This window comes from Furipterus horrens, unplaced genomic scaffold, assembly GCF_987537825.1.
Source record: "Furipterus horrens unplaced genomic scaffold, mFurHor1.1.pri manual_scaffold_2, whole genome shotgun sequence".
Lineage (NCBI taxonomy): Eukaryota > Metazoa > Chordata > Mammalia > Chiroptera > Furipteridae > Furipterus > Furipterus horrens.
In genome coordinates, this window is record NW_028327172.1 from 83,784,421 (window position 1) to 83,804,016 (window position 19,596).

Consider the following 19,596-nt stretch of genomic DNA (forward strand, 5'->3'; position numbering starts at 1 on the left):
GCCAATTTATATGTTAAAATCCTAACTCCAGTACCACAGAATGTGACCTTATTTGGAGATAGGGTCATTACAGAAGTAATCAACTGAAAAGCAGCTCATTAGGATGAGCCTTAATTCACAATGACTGGTGTCCTTTAAAAGGGAACTTAGACAGAGAAAAACACACAGAGGGAAGACAACATAAAAAGAAAGAGAGAAGCTGGTCCTCTATAAGCCAAGGAGAAAGGCCTGGAACAGGTTCTTCCCTCACAGACCTTGGAAGGTACTGATCCTGTCAACACCTTGATTTTGGATTTCTAGCCTCCAAACTGTGAGATGATACATTTGCTCTTTAAGCCACTCAGTTTATAGAGCTTTGTTTTGGTAGCCCTGGCCAACTAATACATCTGGAAACATCCTACAGGCAGAAAGACCCCAGAATCAAACAAACCTGGGTAGGGGCCCTAACTCTGTATTACCTACTGTGTCCTTGCGCAAGACACTTAACCTTTCTGTGCCTTGATTCCTCATCTGTAAAATAGGGACATTAATATCCTCCTCTAAGGAGTGTTCTTAGGATTAAATGTGAAAACATACAGCTTTGGTTTCTCAGATCCAGGATACATATGGCCACTCAGCAACTAGGCATAGTCGCTAATGTAAATTCTGACCACCTACCGAATACTGATGATAATGAGTCATTTTGTAAAATAACCACAAAGGGCATATCAGCCTGATATTACCACGCCCTCTACTGGACTCTGTGAACATTATGATGAATGCTTCCCTCCTCAGTTCTGCCCCTTGAATTTCTCACACACTTGCTTGTTTTCTATCTCACTGAAGACTTCAGCTTTATGCTCAGAAGTCGCTCTCCTTGCTTCTCCTGCCAGACTCAGGCCAGGATGGGAAAATTCACCCAGCAGCCCCTAGGCCTGCCTCTTACTTCTTCACTCTCACGCTCACTTCTGGAGACAGCCATATAGACTCCGAGAAAAAAATTGCACCGTAGTCTTTGTTAGTACCTGGTTTAAAAAAAAAATTGCTTGTTACTTAAAACTCTCCCACCTCTGCCCCAAAATAATAATCACCACAATGAAATCAAATGGAAATCCATTTTCAATAACAAAAATAAGGTCATATAATAAAGATCTATTTGTCTAGAATTATTTAAGAATTGGTTCTTTTGGCTGTCAATTCTATTTAAAAGTTACCCTATCAAAGCTGAATACTGACTTTCAACAAATCAAAACGTAAATCAAATATGCTAACCTCCAAGTGCACTGAGATGGTTTGATCTTCATTGGTTCAGAAGCCTTTCAGAATTTGGCTGCGTTTCAGGGACACTATCAGGGCTTCAGTTTGTGCTGAACAATCCTGATAACAAGAACTGAAGGTAATTTGTTCCTCCAGGTGGTATAAACTCTCAACAAACAAGCTTTTACACACATACATAAATACAAATATCCACACACAGCCAAGGAAAGCAGCTCTCCTGGGACCCAAAATCAAATCCTTCCCAGGTTAGAGGTTCCGTGGGTTACTTACAAGGACACTCCAGCTCATGCCACAAAGATGCCCCGTTCTCTTTATTTGGGCCACACTGCCACACATTGTGTGGAACTAACCTCAAGTCAACCCATTATTCATTAAGCTTACTCTGTCCAGCTCCATATCAAGAAAAGCATTAGACACCACTCCTGCCTTCAAAGAATTCTAGTTTAGTTGGAGAACTACCTACATAATTAAGCTCTTAATTGTGTGCACTGAGTACAAAGTGCTGAAACTAGAGTTGATGTGTCTCTGTGTCAGGCCCTGTGCTGTGTTTCCCCAAGATTATCTATTTCATCTTCTCAGCAGCCCTATGAGGTCAGTCATATTAACCCCATTTTACAAGTGAAGATTCTGGGTCTGAGAGAGAATGAATAACTTGTCCAAGGTCACAGAGCTAAGTAAATGTAGGCTTGAGTAGCAACCCAAGTCAATGTGACTCTGCAGCCCACGCTGGCACTTCACCCTCCAGCCTGCCTCTTCCCCCTACCGCTTACCCAAGTCCTAGACCAGCTGGCCACCCACAGCAAAGCTCCTCTAAAGGATCAGAATTGAGTCCCTTTTGTTCTTTCTTTCTTTTCATATCCATGTACTCACTCATAGCACCTACTACTCATTCCCAAGATAAGACAAAAAAGAAGAAAAACAACAAAAACAGAGAACTGAGACTAGGGGCTTCTTAGGAGCCCCTTTCTTCCAAGCAGAAATATACTTCAGTGCAAATCAAAAAAGGAGTCGCTATCTTTGCTTCATGGAAGAAAAGCATCACTTTCTTAATGAAATTGTGATCTTGTCTTTATAAAATAGAGTTGTCAGATCGGTCTGCTTTCCCTCTGACTTACCTACTCTTTCCTTTTTATTGCTTTGCTGGCAGAAGACATAAAAGAAAAACAAAAAACCAGAAAGTTAAGATTCTACTGAGTTCTCAGAGAGCGCAAGTGAAATGTTCACAGATTGATAAAGTAAACGTTGAACAACCAGACACTTGGGGTAAAGGGGAACAGAAAAATAATTAGAAATACTGTCACATGCATGTACTATAGTATGGCAGAGGTGCCTCACACACCCTAGGCTCAGTTGGAAGTTGCTCTGTCCAGCAGAGGCTTCATGACCACGACGGAACAAACTTTTACCCAGGACATTTTATTATGTCTGGGGGAAGGAAGGTGGCTGCCTCTCTAGTGGAGAACAGCAGCTAAACCTTCTTCTCTCATGTCTTTTATTGGGGAGGATACACATGAGAGATAGAAGGTCAAGATTCATGAATCATCAATAGTTTGGAGGTGTTAGGGTTACAGCTAACAATAACAAGTTACATGTATGAGTACAGGGGCACAGTGACCAGTCTGTGCTATGGTTTATTAAACATCTTGGCGCCACACTGGCATTGGGTACAAGGTTTCATACATTCCTATCTAGAAATTGTTTATATTATACTACAGATAAAGAAAGCAGAGCAAGTTCTAAAGCATAATAAGCATTCTTTAATTCCAATTCCCATGGGAACCCTCTGAGTGGCTTTCGGTTAGGTCTCTCACGCAGCCTTATGTTGAGGCTTAAAGACAGGTGTGACCAGAATGCTGGCGGCAGTCATGCTCAGGCCGGGGCTACAATTCCCTAAACCACAAGGAGTGGTTCCCTACACTATGGCACCACTCAGCCAGGTGGAAGAGGTGGTTGATATTTTTTTTTAAACAAATAAGAAATTGAGATAGGTGATCTTCAGCTCTACATAAGTCTGTTGATGTTCCCATTCTCTAAAAAACAAAATATTCAATGCTTTTTTTTTTACTTGTTAACTTAAGATTTTTTATTATACCCTCCTATAGAGCAGATAATTTAGTTCGATCCAGTATCACACTTTGGTAGTTAGTTAAAAAGCAAGTACAGATTTTTAATATAGAAGTACTTTACATTGAAAATTGAGTGAGATATACTATTTATTAATTTCTATCATTTCTATTATTCTATATGTATGTGCTTGTGGTGTATTTCCCAAAATGTCCTTTCTAAGACAGGATTACAGATGAACATGAAATACAACCTCTTCATTCTTTTTTTTTAAATATGTTTTATTGATTATGCTGTTACAGTTGTCCCGATTTCTTTACCCTTTGTTCCCCTCCACCCGGTGACCCCCCTCCCTCCAATTTCCCCCCTCCCCCTTTAGTCCATGCCCATTGGTTGTGCATATAGTTCTTCTCAACCTCTTCCTGTCTACTCCACTCCCTTTTACTATGCTTCTTAATTCCTGTACCAATTCCCTCCCATTCCCCTCTTCTCCATCCCTGCTGATCTCCCCACATAATGTTCCCCATACTTACAATTCTTTTCCTACTCTCGTTGTCTACTTAGTCTGCCATTGTTTCGTTTCCCTAGCTTCTGTTGTGGTTGTTGTGATACAGTTTTCATTTTAATGTTCATAGTTTTGATCCTCTTTCTCTTAAACAGGTCCCCTTAATATTTCATATAACAGTGGTTTGAATCTGATGAATTCCTTCAGATTTACTTTGTCCTGGGAGCACTTTCTCTGCCCTTCTATTCTGAATGACAACTTCACTGGATAGAATAATCGTGGTTGTAGGTTTTTGCTTTTCATTACTTTGAATATTTCTTGCCAGTCCCCTTTTGCCTGCAGAGTTTCTTTTGAGAAATCAGCTGATAGTCTTATTGGGACTCCTTTGTACATAATTCTCTTCCTTTCTCTTGCTGCTTTTAAGATTCTCTCTTTACCCTTAATTTTTGACATTTTGATTATAATGTGTCTTGGTGTGGTTCTCCCTGGGTCCAGTTTTTTTGGAAATCTCTGTGCTTCCTGGACCTGTAAGTCTATTTCCTTCCCCAAGTTAGGGAAGTTCTGCTTCATTATTTTTTCACATACTTTTTCAATTTCTAGTTCTTTTTCTTCACCTCTTGGCAACCCTATGATTTGGATGTTGGTCTGCTTATAGCTGTCCCATAGGTTTCTGAGCCTCTCCTCATTTTCCTCACTTCTCGTTTCCTCTTTCTGCACTGGTTGACTGTTTGTTCCTTCCCTATGTTCTGGTTTGTTGATTTGATCCCTAGTTTCCTCTTCCTCACCACTTGTTTCGTATGTGCTTTTGTTCATTTCAGCAGGACTAGCCTTCATTCCTTCCCGGTCTTGTTTAAGATCTTCTGTTAGGTCTGTAAGCATTCTTATAACCAAAGCTCTGAATTGAGCCTCAGAAAGATTTCCTATCTGCTGCTTCATTAGATTAGATATTTGCTGTCTGGTCAGCTGTGTCACCGGAATCTCTATCATGATCTGTGCCATCCTGACAGTTTTGTGTTTATCTTTGCTTCCTGGGCCAGGTTGTCACACCTCCTACAGTATAGGGGTCGGAGCCCCATGCACTCGTCACAACTGAACGACCCTTCTCACCACACTGTGGTGTTTTCTATGTGGGTGGGTTTCCATGATGGATTCCTGTTGTTCACTCTCCACTGAGAGACTGGGAGCCTCCTCCTCCATCTCCACCCCCTCCGGGCCTCACAGTCCAAGGCAATGCAGGTCTGCCTTCCCTGGTGTTGGAATCACAAGCTGATAGGTCTGGTCTGCGCCGAGGGTGTTCCCCAAGCGCTTCTCGCCTTCCCTTAATATGGACGTCTGTGTTTACCACCATCCTGCCACTGTCACCACTGCTGCTGTCACCAGCACAGTTTGACCTCTCTACCCGGACTTCACCCTTCCTACCCATCCAGATGAGCACCACTTCTTTACAACTTCTTACTTTGGACTTCCATTTATTTTCTGAAACTTCTGGTTATTTCTGGTTTTGCAGTAGTTGTGTTCCTTCTTAGTTGTGGAGGGAGATGGAGTGTGTCAGTCTAGATCTCCATCTTGGCTGGAAGTCTCCTGTGTATGTTTGCCTCTGTGTCTTAGGTAGAGCTGTCACAGAGCGGGGTTTGTCAGTATAGGGCAACCTGTTTCACCACATCGTGGCACTGTATGTGGGGGAGGGGTCTGAGAAGGAACAGTGCCGCTTGCCCAGCACTTGCCCCTTTTCCAGGCACTTCTCCCACTTCCGTATGGAACTGGTGCCTCTCTAGCTATTGCCCTGGCCTTTATTCCCAGAGTGGGTGGGTCTGTGGATGTTCTAGGACTGTGGGGACCCTTTAAACAAGCAGACTCTGCTGAGAGACTGGAAGTTTCTGCCTCCGCCCCAACCCCCACTGGTTTGCACAGTCAAAAGCAATGAGGCTTGATTATCCCTAGTGCTGGGACCATGAGCTGCGCAGTCTGGTCAGGAGCTGGGAATGCTCCCCAGGTGTCTCTCCTGACTTTTTAAAATGTGTAACTGTGCTTTCCACTGGCCTGCCGCTGCTGCCATCACCACACTGTGTCCTGTCTGCCCCAGCTCTGCCCCTCCTACCTGTCTGGATGAGTATTTCTTCTCTGTATCTTTGTTTGCTGGACTTCCATGCAGTTTGAGTTTCTGGAACTTCTGGTTCTTTCTAGTTTTTAAGTAGTTGTATTCCTTCTTAGTTGTGGAGGGAGATGCAGCATTTTTGTCTACACCTCCATCTTGGCCAGAAGTACCCAATATGTTTTTTAATTGCCTTGATAATAATTGCTTTTCAGAAAGTCAAAGAGCACAAAAGGGAACTTGTTATCCAAAACTTCAGTAGAGAACAACTGCAAATTTTATGATAGGCCTAGAAGGAATGGCATGGCCCAGGCACAGACCCTGTCTTCAAAAAGCATATTTAAAGAGCACAGAAAAATGCCAGAAATTATCTCACAGCCACAGACCTTAAAACAAAGACATTAGGGAACACAACGTAGGTCGCTGCCTGAATCTGTGTCTCCCAAGCTACACCTACTTTTAGCCCAAGTAAATGCTTTCTACTCTTAAATATAAAAAATTTAAAAAGACATCATTGTACGAATGAAAGTGGAAGTGGAGCGACAGTTCAAAACTGAAAGTCTGACCATATAATAAAATACAGTGATACAATAAAAAACAGGAGTGTGATTGCAAATGGAAACTAGCAATGAATTCTACAAAATCACAAAAGCAGAGAGGTCCTTCATAAGCAAAAATATAAGAATGGCCTGGATATGAAAAAGTAGAGTCAGGAAGAGCAAAGTCCAGAATATGCTGATGTTTATGAAAAAGATTTCAAGGGCTTTTAGGGGCAGAGAGGGAGTATGGTCAGTGAAAGAAAAGAAACAAGAAAGAGTTAGGCTATACTTGGAGCTGATAATGCGGTGTTAAAAATGTGAGAAAGCAAGCTGAGAAACACACACTATTTTGCTTCCACGTTCCCTATAAAGGAGAATTATCTTCAACCTAAAAAGGAGCAAACAAACACAGCTGAGAGGAAAACGAAGCCTAAGACAGGTGAAAGGATAGAAAAAGAAAACCTGGGTTTGAAAACAGTTCACAATTCTAGACTAAGTTGAATGACATCCCCAGGACTTAAAAATAAAAGAAACTGCAGATGTAATCACAAACTCATATCACACAGTCCTTGAGATGAGCGAGCATCCCAATTTTCAAAAAGGGGTAAAAGATCTACTGCTACTTCAGACCAGTACAATTGAAGTTAATTGTATTGGAGCAGATGACTAAATAGATGGTTGGTGATCAGGAAGTCCTAAATTTTTTTTAGGTTTAAGTAGTAATAATGTAGATATATATATGGCAAACTATTAAGACTATGGTTTTAGGAACAGAGCTTAGTACTGAAATTAAATGGAATAACCAAGTTAATCTGACATTTAATGTTATGCATAATTTTTATCATACTGCATGGTAATGAAGCATAAGTGGAGTCCTTCATGCAAATAAAAACAATATTCTTTTAAAGCAGCATTTCAAGTCAGAAAATGGGAAACTGAAGCCAGCCAGGTGCTGCTCCACTCCCAGTACTCCACTTAGACAGTCCTTAGGGAAGGGGGTTGCCCTGCCTTAAACCAAGTCAGTTCAGACTTCAGCCAACAGCCAGTATTAGGACCTGATAGATGGAGCTAAGTTACCATGTTTACTGGAACTTTCCATGAAAGGAACCCAGGAGAATCTGGTTCTAAGAGGGCAGAGATATATGTTCTACTGAAACAATCAACAAGAGGAACGTTTTAGAGGATTCTTGTGGGCAGAGGAGAGGGAGAATGACAAGAGCTGAAAAAAGATGAAAAAGAGAAGCTTCAAAACAAACTGACTTTTCACAGGAATGGGCTCTGAGTTTGAAATGATATGCTGTCTGAAATTGGCATCAACATTCCAGTGTGTGTTTGTAGTAGCAAAGAGGGGAGGAGAAAGGCACGGATGAAACAAAATTAGCTGTATAACTGATGAACATGGGTGATGAGTGCCTAGAGGTTCACCATACTAATTTTTCTACTTCTATATGTTTCCATTTTTTTAAAGTTTTTTTTAGGCTACTAAAGGTTTCCCATTGGACTCAGAATTTTTGAAAAAATAGTATGGTAAATCCCTAGATACTCATCACCTATCTTCATCCTTATAATGGTCCTATACAATCTTGCCCCTGCATCTCCTGTTACTTCTCTAGCCTCCTTTCTCTTGTTCTCTGCTATTTCTTTAGTTCATCAGACACCTTCCTCCCACCATAGGGCTTTGCAAGGGCTGGTGTCTTGGCTCAGAGTTGTCTGTGCCCAGATATCCACACAGTTTACTCACCTTCTCAAGGAGATGTACTCTGACCATCCTATTCAGAATGACGGCTCACTCCTCTTTCCCTCATTTCTGGAACTCCAGTGGAGTTCACATTTATCACTCTACATTAGTTTTTTTTCCTTAGCACTTAAAATCTTCAAGCATAGTACCTAATATACTTAGTTTATTATTATCTTTGTCACTAGAATTTAAATCACAATAGGGAAAGGGAATTTTTGTCTGGGTGGAAGGGGTTGGTTGTTCAGTGACCAGAGCCATTCCTGGCACCCAATAAATGAAAGTGGAATGAATGTAGGAAGTTTTAAAACTACTTAGAAGGCTTCCCTGGCTGGTGTGGCTAAGTTGGTTGGAGTGTCATCTCATAACCAAAAGGTTGCAGGTTCAGTTCCTGGTCAGGACACATACCTAGATTGCAGGTTCACCCCTGGTCAGAGCACTGGCCCGTGTGACCCTCAATCCAGATGCATACAATCCCTGTCTGGGTGCTAATCCCTGGTCCGGGTGCATACCAAATGCCACCAATCAATGCTTTTCTCTTGCAAGGATATTTCTCTCTCTCCCTCTCTCTCTAAAAGCAATGAAAAAAAAAAAGTCCTTAGGTGAAGATTTAAAAAAAAACAACAGAAAAACTACTTATAAGGCTGAGACAAGGGAGGCAGTAGATGTCTTTGGCCTTGATAATAGTATCTTCAATAGTTGGAGGAGCTAAGAACCACCTATTCCCACCCCATTCTCTTGCACTACACGAGAAATCTCAGGCACCTAATTTCTGAGTCAAGACCTTAAACTTAGCTCATCAGAATTATTGCCCTCCTTCCCAACCTCTAAGCAGAGGATTAATAACTTGGTTTTGAAACATAAGGCTATCTCCAGTTATATCACGTGACATCATAACATTCTTAACCAAACTCCTCAAGACAAAAAGAAATTCCTGTCTAATCCATACAATAATTGAAAAACTTAAAATTGGAGATTTTGAGCTTTCAGAAAATTTCAAGCTCCAACAAAATGTCTTTTTAGGAGGAAATTATCACAAAACAAATGTTCAAAATCAGGTCTAGGAATAGGAAGAATGTGGGCATCAAAACTCAATTTGAAAAGACTACTTTTTTTGTATGTTTTATTGATTATGCTGTTACAGTTGTCCCAATTTCTTTTCCCTTTGCTCCACTCCACCCAGCACCACCCTGCCCCTAGCAGTCCCACCCCACTTAGTCCATGTCCATGGGTCATGCATATAAGCTCTTCTCTACATCCTTCTGTCCATTCTGCACCCTCCTACTATGCGTCTTAATTCTTGCACCATTTCCCTCATTCTCCTCCCTCCCCCCTCACAAAAACTCCTCCACACACGTTTCCCATACCTATGATTCCGTTTCCACTCTGGTTGTCTTAGTTTGTCTTTGTTCCCATTCCCTAGCTTCTGCTGTTGCTAGTTGTGATTCTGTTGTCATTTTAATGTTCATAGTTTTGATTTTCTTTTTCTTAAATAAGTCACTTTAACATTTCATATAATGAGGGGTTGGTGATGAACTCCTTCAGCTTTACCTTGTCTGGGAAGCACTTTCTCTGCCCTTTCATTATAAATGATAGTTTCACTGGATAGAGTAATCTTGGTTGTAGGCTTTTGCCTCTCATCACTTCAAATATTTCCTGTCATTTCCTTCTTGTCTGCAGTTTCTTTTGAGAAATCAGCTGACAGTCTTACAGGTATCCCTTTGCAGGTAATTCTCCTCTTCTCTCTTGCTTCTTTTAAGATTCTCTCTTTATCCTTAACCTTTGGCATTTTGATTATGATATGTCTTGGTGTGGTCCTCCCTGGGTCTAGTTTGTTTGGGACTTTCTGTGCTTTCTGGACCCGTATGTCCATTTCCTTTCCCAAATTCGGAGTTTTCCTTCATTATTTTTTCACAGTTTCTCAATTTCTTGCTCTTCCTCTTCTCTTTCTGGCACCCCTGTTTCAGATGTTGTCACGTTTAAAGCTATCCCAGGGGTTTCTAAGCATCTCCTCATTTTCTTAAAATTCTTGTTTCCTCCTGTACTGGTTGACTGTTTATTTCTTCCTTATGTGCCAATTCTTTGATTTGAGCCCTGGTTTCCTTTCCTTCACTGCTAGTTACATGTGGATTTTCCTTCATTTAACTTAGTATAGCCTTCATTTCTTCCCTGTCATGTTTAATCTTTTGTCAGGTCTGTTAGCATCTTTATCACTAGTACTTCGAACTGTGTGTCTGTTAAATTGGTTATCTCCGTTAGGTTTGCTATTTCCTTGTCACTTAGGTCTCCCACTGGAACTTCGATCTGACCCCATTTTGGGCCATACTTCTCTGTCTCCTGATCTTGACAGCTTTTTGTGTTTGCCTCAGTGTCTTGGTAGAGCTGTCACACCTGTTACATTATAAGGGGCAGAGCCTTAGGTATTCGTCAGTACAGGGTGACCCACTTCATCACGTTGTGGTGCTGTATGTGGGGGAGGGATCTGAGAGGGAACAAAGCCACTTGCTCAGCACTCACCCCTTTTCCAGGCACTTCGTCCTCTTCCCATACTAAGCAAGCTGCCTCCTTTGAGAGACCAGTAGTTTCTTCCTCTGCCTCAATACCTGACTGGCTTTCACAGTCAGAAGCAATGTGGCTCTATTTTTTCCGGCGCTGGAACTGCAAATTACACAGTCTGTTCTGGGGCTGGGATCAGTCTGGTTTGGGGTTGGGAATGCTTCCCAGGTTTAATATGTATGACTGTGCTTTTTACCACAGCTAGTCGCTATACTGCTAGCCGCACTGCCAGCTGCCACTGCCTCCAGCTGCCAGCTTTGGCCGCCAAGCACAGCCCCCACAGCCGCTGCTCTCACCTCTTTCTCTCCGACCCAGCTCCATTCCTCCTACCTTTCTGGCTGAATATTTCTTCTTTATTTCTTTGCTGAGCTTCGCTGTAGTTTTGATTTTTTTTTTTTTTTTTTTTTTTTTTTTTAGTTTTGAAGTGGTTTTAAATTCCTTCTTAGTTGTGCGGAAGATATAGCGTTTCTATCTACGCCTCCATCTTGGCCAGAAATCAAATACTACTTCTTGCCAAGACTTTTTGTATGGGAGGCAATTTCCCATTACCTTATCCCTCCCTGCATTTATAGCTGCCTCCCACCACTAAGAAGTTACTCCTATACACTTCATTTATCCAAGAACAAACTAGCTGTGGGGCTTGGACAAATCACTTCTTTGGGCCAGTTTTCTTAGGACAAAATTATCACAGGTATGTGTGTGTGCATGTGTACACCATTCAGAACTTTCAGAAGATAGACACAATCTTGGGAAATCAGATAAGCAATAGAATAAAACCCCACAAAAAGCTGGGAATCATTGCCTTAAGTGATAGCCTACTTATTTGCAAGCGTGGGAAGGGAATTATCCACACACCTCTTTTAACAATATTATTAATCAAAGAAAATACCATTTGACCTATTCACTAATGATTGTTCAGCAACATGCTGTAGCTTACACTACAGATGCTGTTCACAGTCTGGACAACCTTCCTGGGCTGATCAAGGCCAGAACAGAAGCCTGAGGTAAAATGGACAAGCTCCTGGCTTCCGTTTCCACAGACCAGGCATAGAGGCTTGGAGATGCTTCCAGGCCTGAGGAAAGAGTGCCATCTGGAGGATCTTCATTTTAGAGAAACCCTTGTGCAAAATGACTATGACACATATCATCAACAATTCAGGATTCACACAGAAGTAGCAGGAGCCACGATTAAGTCACCTGATGGATGTAAGTGGTTTGCAGTCTTGCCTTTTAACTAAAACTTCCCATTTTATTAAAATCTTGAGGAACCCTTCTTGAATTTCATTTCTCAGTCATTTTATAGTTCTGATTATTTGGAAAGAGGTTTCTCCTAGTTGGCCCCTCAGATTCACTAAATGAGCCAGCCTCTTAAATTCCCTTCCTCCTATAATCTATATGCTCTTTCTAAAGAAATAAGGTTCTACTTCCATTTCAACTCAACGTCCCGATAAGAGCTGCCAGACACAACTTCCACATACTCAATCAGATGGTTCATCCCTAACCAGAATGAGCATCCACTTAATCATCAACTACCAATTGCCTTGGCCAGGGAAGAGGATGGAGAGTGCCCACTGTGTGCCATGGTATTCACACCGTTCACTAGAAATAGTCCACAGGGACAGTCTACCAGCCTCAGAAGAACTGTAATGCAGTTTTATGCGCTACTGCGGGCAGGGAAGTGAGGAGTATGCTTTTCAACTATAAGAAGACTGACCCCTACCCTCTGTACCTGTAAAGCAACAGGAATAGCTTCTATGAACAAAAGAAATCTGCTATTCTGTTTAATAGTCCTATGATGCATTTATTTCAGTTCTCTCCTTAGTTCCCCATTCTCTCAATTGCTGAGAAAATACTACCTGAAATTGTGTGAATTTTCAAAACTTATATTTTCTTTACCTCTGAAAATGGCCTATTCCTCCTCTCTCAAGAAAGACATCTTTCTTGTTTTCAAAATTGCTTCAGGCAATTCTTTTTTCTATGAGTTCTCACAGTAGGCCATGCTGAATACAGACAAATAGCTTCTCATTAACATAGCTGAGTTCTGTTATAAAAAGAAAATCAATCTTCTTTCTTATTTGTTCTTCAAACAACCCCTAAATAGATAAAAGAAAACCTAAGCAACCAGAATGATTAGGGACTGAGTCACAACTAAGAACAAAAGGGTGAAGGCAGCACACTTGCATGAGGAAAAACAATTTGTTCTATGTGTGCCAGGATCAGGGGTTGAGGCCTAAGGAAACATGCCCACTGTACTGAAAACTCCCTCAAAGAGCATCTTCTTCAAAAGCACATGAAGACCACACCCTCAACCTCTTTCACAAGAGGAAATTGTATTTCAGTAAGAAGAGCTACAACCCAGAGCTCTACAGAGATCCAGGATAACCTTAACATAATATAAACCTCCAATGGCTGCAAAGACTTACAAACACAGTTAAGTTGAGCTGTTGGATTACTTATGTCCACCAAATAAAGAATTAGGCTACAGAGCTGAGATTTAGTGTCTCATGGCACATACATGCTGAAGGAACGTTGGGAATTTAAAACCTTTGCCATTGGACAAGGTACAGGAACAATGGAGCTAAAGAAAGCACCCACCCCCCCACCCCACCAAAAAAAATCCAACAAAGAAAACAGAATTTATAGAAATTTTGGTCAAAATAGTGAAGTAGGTAAATGTTTTGCTCGCCTCCTCCCAAAACCACATCAAAATTACAGCAACCAACACTGAAAACCGTCTGAAGACTAGCTGAACAGAACTCCTACAACTAAGGATATAAAGAGGAAGCCACGGAGAGATTGGTCAAGGGTTGGAGAGGTGGAATGGGCAGTCCCCAAACCCATGACGTGGCAATTAAGAAAAAGGAGAGAGATCTCGGTTGTAAAGATTCCCCCTAAGGAAAAGCCCCACACTGGGCTCCCCAGCTCAGGACTCCAATGCCAAGAAGTCCCCATTGACTTCTGGCTGTGAGAACCAGCAGGGATTGAGCTGAGTAAGAGGGCTTCTGGAGTCCCAGGTGTTTCCCTTAAAGGGCCTGGGCTGAATTATTTGCTCACAGACTCACTTGCTCTGAGCTCCAGCACTGGGGCAACAGCATGAAAAGTGCCAGGGATATACAGGGGCAGGAAAGGGGAGGACTGAACTGCCTAGCTTTAGGGAGAGGGCTGGAGGGACAGGAGTCAAGGCAGCTCACTCCAGGAACAAAACTGCTGGCAGATTCCATTGTTCCTTTGTTGAGTCCTTCCTGAGACCAACTGGCAGGTACAGGTACGCACCAAATCTGCGTTTCACCCTGGCTGGTGTGGCTCAGTGGACTGAGCACCAGCCTGCGAACCAAAAAAGGTCGCCAGTTTGATTCCTGGTCAGGGCACATGCCTGGGTTGAGGGTCAGGTCCCCAGTTGGGGGTGTGTGAGAGGCAAATGATCGATGTTTCTCTTGCACATGGAGGTTTTGCTCCCCCTTTTTTTTTTTTTTTGGTTTTTCAATTACAGTTGTCCCATTTTTTCCCCAGTGCTCCCTCCCACCCAGCCCACCCCTTCTCCCACAATCATATCCCTCCCCGTTGTCTATGTCCATGAGTCATTTATACATGTTCCTTGACTAAACCCTTCCCTTATCTCCCTTCTCTCCCATTCTTTTTCCTTCCCTTCCCCTCTCTCTGAAAATACATAAACAAAATATTTTTAGAAAAATCTGAGTCTCCATCAACCTGGCTAACACTATTCATTCTACCCTGATGATTCCCTGAGCCCACCCCTCATCACCCAAGTCGAGCACCTGGCCCACACTTCTTTCAACAAAGATTCCACACAAATGGTGTTTCTAGTCATGCTGCAGACTTTCCTGAAATTTCTTAAAGGTTCACAAACCCCAAACAAGTTGTGTACGACCTCAACAGGCACTGTAACTCTAAGTGGCCACAGGCCCAGCAATAGTGGCAGCTGGCCTAGGATTTAAGGTTAGTCTCTCCCAGGCACATCCAAACTCAGCAGAGATGGCAACCATCTGCAGACCAATTGTAGCTCCTACCAGATGGCTCTCAGCCAGGCACAGGCAGCAGGGTAAGCCAATTCCAAGGCCTCAGAACCAATACACCTTGTGGCCAGGGTAAGAGTACAGAAGAACACCACCTAACTACCTCCAGAAATGAAACATACAAATGGCGAACTCAGCAAGCATCAGAGCCTGCTGAAGGAAGTTCTCATTGTCCCTAGAGTCAGTCCCTGCACAACAACTTGTCTGCTACAGTCATCGCTTCGCTCAGAGCCAGTCAGCCTGAGGGTCAATCCCTCCCACTGATATGTCAACAGCAGTCAAGGCTCAATACAACAGGAGGTCACACAGCAGCCTACAAAGAGACACTTCTGGAGTACCTGGCTCAGGTGACAAGGGAGACTATGCCACTAGGCCCCACAGGACACAACTACCAACACCAGATGTATCAGATCTACCTATACATAGAAACAAACACAGGGAGTCAGCCAAAGTGAGGAGACAAAGAAACATGCCCCCAAAGAAAGAACAGGACAAAACTTGAGAAAAAGAGCTAAATGAAATGAAGACAAGCAAACTACCAGAGGCAAAATTCAAAACACTGGTTATAAAGGTGATGAACAAACTTAAAATAGGTGAACTCAGTGAAAACTTTTAAAAAGACACAGGAAACATTAAAATGAAGATAGAAACCATAAAAAAATAACCAGGCAGAAATGAATACAATAATTGAAATGAAGAATACATTAGGGGGAATCAACAGATTAGATGAAGCAGAGAACTGAATCAGCAATTTGGAAGACAAGGTAGCAAAAAAACACCCAATCAAAAAAGCAAAGAGGAAAAAGAATTTTAAAAATGAGGATAGTTTAAGCAACCCCTGGGACCACATGAGCATACCAACATGAGTACCAGAAGAGAGCAAGAGATTGAAAACCTATTTGAAGAAATAATGATGGAAAACTTCCCTAACCTGGAAAAAGAAATAAGACACATAAATCCAGAAAGCACAGAAAGTCCTAAAAAAGATGGACTCAAAGAGTCCTACACCAAGACATATCATAATTAAATAAGAAAAAAGGAAAAATGCTCATTCAATTTCATCTTCAGTGGGAAACAGACCATGATTAGGATAAGGAGAAAGTTAAATTAGCCTCCCTTGCCCCTCCTCTATTTCAAAGCACTTGGTGTTATTATTAAAATGTGTATCATAATCTGTTCTATAGGATAGAAAAGTGAAAGGATGAAAAAAGATATTCCATGCAAATAGAAACAACGTAACAAAGCTGAAGTGGGAATATATATCAGACAAAATAAATTTTAAAACAAGTGCTGTACTAAGAGGGAAAAAAGATATTTCATGATGGTAAAGGGAGCAATCAAACAAGAAGAGGTAACCCTTGTAAACATTTATGCACCCAACACAGGAACACCTAAATATGTAAAGAAAATCTTTGTGGACAGTAATGGAGAGCTTGACAGCAATACAGTCATAGTAGAGGAATTTAACAACCTATTGACATCACTGGATAGATCTTCCAGACAGAAAATCAACAAGGAAAAAGCAGCCTTAAATGACACACTAGATCCAGTAGATTTAATTAATATTTTCAGAGAATTTTACCCAAAAACAGCAGACTATACATTCTTATCAAGTGCACATGGAACATTCTTTAGGATTGACCACATGTTAGAACACAAAACAAGTCTTAATAAATTCAAGAAGTTTGAAATCATATCAAGCATCTTCTGTGACAACAATGGTATGAAACTAGAAATCAACCACAAGAAAAAAACTGAAAAACATACAAATATATGGAGGCTAAATAACATCTTGCTAAACAATGAATGGGTTAACAAAGAGATCAAGGAAGAAATCAAAAGATACCTTGAGACAAATTAGAATGAGAAAACAACAACCCAAAATCTATGGAAGATAATAGCAAAAGCAGTCCTAAGAGGAAAATTCACAGCAATACAGGCCTACCTCAAAAAGCAAGAAAAACCTCAAACAAACTAACCTTACACAAAAAGAAACTAGCAAAGAACAACAAGGCCCAAAGTGAGTAGAAGGAAGGAAATAATAAAGATCAGAGTGAAAATAAATGAAATAAAGTCTAAAAGAAAAATACAAAAGATTAATGAAAGCAAGAGCTAGTTCTTTGAAAAGATAATCAAAACTGATGAATCTTTAAGCAGACTCATCAAGAAAAAAAAAAAGGACGCAAATAAATAAAACCAGAAATGAAAGAGAAGTGACAACTGCCACACAGAAATACAAAGGCTTATTAGAAAATAGTACAATTATATGCCAACAAATTAAAAATCTGAAGAAACTAATGAATTCCTATAAACAAACACTCTTCCAAGACTGAATCAAAAAGAATATATGAACAGACCAATTACTACTAACAAAATCAAAGCAAGTAACAAAAAAACTCCCAACAACAAAAAATGTCCTGGACCAGATGGCTTCACAGGTGAATTTTACCAGACATTCAAAAAAGAATTAACACTCATCTTCTCAAACTATTCCAAAAACTCAAGAGGAGGGACGGCTCCAAAGATCATTTTATGAAGCCAACATTACCCTGATTCCACAATCAGACAGACATTACAAAAAATGAAAATCACATGCCAATATCCCCAATAAACACAGGTGCAAAAATCCTCACAAAATTATTAGGAAATTGAATTCAACTATACATTAAAAAGATTATACACCATGATTAAGTAAGATGTATTCCGGGGATGTAAGGTTGGTTCAATATCCACAAATCAAACACAAATAAAATGGAGGATAAAAATATATGGTCATATCAACAGATACAGAAAAGCAGTCAACAAAATCCAGCATCCATTTATGATAAAAATTTCAGCAAAGAGGGAACAGAAAAAACGTATCTCAACATAATAAGGGCCAGATATGACTAATCCAGGTAACATCATACTCAATGGGGATAAGCTAAAAGTGTTTTCTTAAGATCAGTAACGAGACAAGGATGTCCATATTCACCACTTTTGGAAGTCCTAACCACAGCAATCAGACAAGAAAAAGAAACTAAAAGGCAACCAAATTGCAAAGGAAGAAGTAAAACTGTGATTATTTGCGAATAACATACTTTGTACAGAGAACCATAAAGACTCCACCGAAAAGAATTAGAACTGATAAATAAATTCAGGAAAGTAGCAGCATAAAAAATTAATATTCAGAAATTGACTGCATTTTTATACACAAATAAGAAACTATCACAGAGAGATAATAAACTATCACAAAGAGAAAATAAAACAATCCCATTTATAAATGCATTAAAATAACAATAAAATACCTGAGAATAAATTTAACCAAGGTAGTAAAAGACCTGTACTTGGGAAACTGTAAGATATTGAAGAAGGAAAATAAAGAATATACAAATCAATAAAAGGACATACCATGTCTGTGGAAGAATTAACACCATTAAAATGTCCACACTACCGAAACCAATCTATAAATTTAATGCAAGCCCTATCAAAATACCAATGGTATTTTCCACAGAAATAGAAGAAATAATCCAAAAACTTATATAGATCACAAAAGATCCCAAAGAGTCACAGCAATCTTGAGAAAAAAGAACAAAGTAAGAGGTATCACACTATCTGATATCAAACTATACTACAAGGCTAACGTAATCAAAATGGTATTGGCATAAAAACACACATAGATCAATGGAACCCAGAAATAAAACCATGCCTATATGGTCAACAAATCTATGACAAAGGAGGCAAGAATAAACAATGGGGTGAAGACAGTCTATTCAATAAACAATATTGAGGCAGCTGAACAGAAACATGCAAAACAGTGAAATAAGATCACTTTCTTACACCACATACAAGAGTAACTCAAAATGGATTAAAGACTGAAATTAAGACCTGAAACCAGAAAACTCCTAGAGGAAAACACAGGCAGTAAGTTCTTTGACATTGCTCTTAGTAATGTTTTCAGATATGTCTTCTTGAGCAAGGGAAACAAAAGAAAAAAATAAACAAATGACTACATAAAACTAAAAAATTTTTACATAGCAAAGGAAACAGTTAACAAAAAGATAATCTACTGAATTGGAAAAGATATTTGCCAATGGTACATCTGATAAGGAGTTAATATCCAAAATGTATAAGGAATTCATACAACTTAACACAAAAAACAAACACAATCCAATTTAAAAAATGGACAGTATATCTGAATAGACATTTCTTTAAAGAGGACTTTTAGATGTCCGACATAGGAAAAGATGCTCAACACACCTATCATCAGGGAAATACAAATTAAAACCACGAACTATCACTTCACACCTGTCAGGATAGCTATCTTGAATAAATCAACAAACAAATGTTGACCAGGATGAGGAGAAAAGGAAACCCTTTGCACTGGTGGTGGGACTGTAAATTGGTGCAGCCACTACAAAACAGTATAGATTCCTCAAAAAATTTAAAAACAGAATGACCATATAACCCAGAAATTTCACTTCTGGGTATTTATCCAAAAAAGCCCAAAACACTAATTCACTTGAAAAGACATATGCACCCCTATGTCCACTGCAGCATTTATTTACAATAGCCAAGATATGGAAGCACCTTAAGTATCCATCCACAGAAGAATAAAGATGTGTGTCAGACCTAGAAGGTATTATGCTAAGTGACATAAGCCAGACAAAGACAAGCAGTACGTATATAATTAACTTATGTGTGGAATCTAAAACATACAATAAACAAACAAAACAGAACAAATGCACAGATACAGAGAATTGATGATTGACAGATGGGAGAGGGATTGGGAAGATGGTTTCAAAAAGTGAAGGGATTAAGAAGTAAAGGAAGTG